Genomic DNA, 2,500 nt, shown 5'->3' on the forward strand with positions numbered 1-2,500 from the left:
ATTGTTGGTGCTTCCAATAAAATTGGAACACTTAAAGCAGAACCGATTCAAATAATAGCATTCTGATCAATGATTGCATTCCTTGATCAAGAACTGCTGGAGTCATTGTGATGGCGAATTTTCTTCATAAGAAAATTGCAAAGAGACGGAACTTAATGAGACTAGTATTATGTTGTTTCTAGTAAGCGGAAGCTGAAACAGCAACATGTGAAAATCAAGTTTTGTTCAATGATCTCGAGGCGATAAGTACTATGAAGCAACTAGTAGCCTAAGCATGACTCAGATTTGAGACAGTCAAAAAGACTGGCGAAACTTCTTCACATGAAAGTTACATAGAGAACTACAAATGTATACAGCGAGTATTATGTTGTTTCTAGTAGGCGAAAGCTGAAACATCAACATGTGAAAGTTGTCTGCAAACTGTAGAACGATATGTGATTAGTACTGTGCTGTTACTAGTAGCCAGTCTGACTGTAGAAGCCAAGACAAAGGGAAACTAATGCATCTGAAAAGGACAAGTTATGGAAAGGTATGCACGATAAGTATTATGTTGTTTCTAGTAAGCGGCAGCTGAAACATCAACATGTGAACGTCGTTGTGTACAGTAACCTAGAACTATATAGTCCTTAGTAACGTGCATTTACTAGTACCTGTAATTGGTATTCAGACTCAGGCAGTTTGGAATAGTTTGGCAAAGATGCACCAGAGAAAACTGGGATTTGATACAGAAATTGTTGAATACAAGTATTATGCTGCTTCTAGTAGGTTGAATCCGAAACATCAGCATGTGAAAATTGAAAACATTTCTGGTTCGAATTGTCACAAGTATTTGGTGATCTGAGTAGCCAAACTCACTACAACGCCAATTGAAGGCAAAAATTCTCAACGGGAAAAGCTATTCTCATTGAATGAGCTAACAAGACGAGTATTATGTTGCTTCTAGTAGGCGAAAGCCAAAACATCAACATGTGAAAGTCTTGCTGAACAAATTTAATGTTGTTGAGCTCAGTACCGTGTGAATTAGTAGCCATAATTGGCGAGCGAAAATTGAACTGGCGAAACTTCGTCTTTGGAAAATTGCAGATGCCGAGCACTTATTTTGCAACGAGTATTATGTTGACTGTAGTAAGCGAAAGCCGAAACAGCAACATGTGAAAGCTGTTGAAATTTGTGGTCATTTTGCAATAAGTACAAGGAGTGTAACTAGTAGCCAGGTCAAAATTTGGGATAAGAATGAGCAAAAATTCTGCATGAGAACAGTTGAAATTATGAAACTAAATTACAAAGACTAGTATTATGTTGTTTCGAGTACGCGAAAGCGGAAACATCAACATGTGAACGTTTGTAACGAAGTTTCGTTAATTTTCAGCCTAGTACTGAGCAAGAACGAGTAGCCTCATCTCCAATCCCACGCAAAATGTAGTGAAATATGTGAGTGAACCTTATTCACGGTGAGGGTTTCCCGAGGTCTGTATTGCAGCGAGTATTATGTTGCTTCTAGTAAGCGAAAGCTGAAACAACAACATTTGAAAGTTGGAATTAATGACTGAATGGAAACTTCGACCTGTGTTTGATAGTAGTAGCGAACAAAACTGCTGAATCGGTTTCTGTCTCATATTGGTCAGTGAACCAATTAAGAGACAATCAACTACATAACCTGAATTGGGCGAGAGAACCCCCTTAACTTAAGCATATCAGTAAGGGGAGGAAAAGAAATCAACTGAGAATCCCTTAGTAATGGCGAATGAACAGGGAAAAGCTCATCGGGAAGAGAAATGGCAACATTTCTCGGTGTCCGGTATGGTTTGATGCTAGACTGGTGAATTTGTCCTGATGTCTACTGGAAAGTAGCATCAAAGAAGGTGAAAATCCTGTAAAGGTCATTTTCGATACCAGTCATAATGGCTCATTCCTATGAGTAGAGTTGTTTGAAAGTGCAACTCGAAGCTGGAGATATGTCTCTCCAAAAGCTAATTATAAAGCGAGACCGATAGTAAACAAGTACCGTGAGGGAAAGTTGAAAAGCACTCTGAAGAGAGAGTGAAAAGTACGTGAAACTGTTGAAGGGGAACTGGAGTGAGCGTTACCATACTCAATGCCTTGATATTATATTCTCGGCTACCGAGTAGTGTAGTTGTCGTCTTTTGGCAAATCTTGTTAATGAATCGAGCAGAAGTTTTCCTCGGAATTCTTCTTGTTGATTCTAAACAAAATGAGATAAATTGATCTTGATTGCCTGTCTGACCTCAACTTCCTATTCAATGCTCTCTACAGCCCGTCTTGAAACACGGACCAAGGAGTGTGAGTTGCTTGCAAGTGTTGTCGCTCATTGAAAGCGCACACGCGAAATGAAAGTGAACAGTGTAATTTTTATGAATTGCACTACTTTGTGTGGTGAGGGCGCCGATTCGGTGTCCCGCAACCACGGACGGTTTTGCTCTTATTGCATGACTGATCCAGAGCAAGTAGCACACGACCCGAAAGATGGTGATCTATGCTT

General features: G+C 39.7%; 1 non-coding gene across 1 annotated transcript in view; it reads left to right on the plus strand.

Annotated features, from left to right (window-relative positions):
• Positions 1 to 1,652: 1,652 nt before the first annotated feature.
• LOC142355110 (large subunit ribosomal RNA) overlaps positions 1,653 to 2,500 on the plus strand; it is a 3,522-nt gene continuing 2,674 nt past the window's right edge. Inside the window, exon 1 of the ribosomal RNA XR_012761162.1 lies at positions 1,653 to 2,500. This exon is cut by the window's right edge and continues 2,674 nt beyond it. This is a non-coding gene — a ribosomal RNA (large subunit ribosomal RNA).

The sequence above is a fragment of the Convolutriloba macropyga genome, unplaced genomic scaffold (genome assembly GCF_964194025.1).
Source record: "Convolutriloba macropyga unplaced genomic scaffold, txConMacr16.3 SCAFFOLD_5910, whole genome shotgun sequence".
Taxonomy (NCBI): Eukaryota; Metazoa; Xenacoelomorpha; order Acoela; family Convolutidae; genus Convolutriloba; species Convolutriloba macropyga.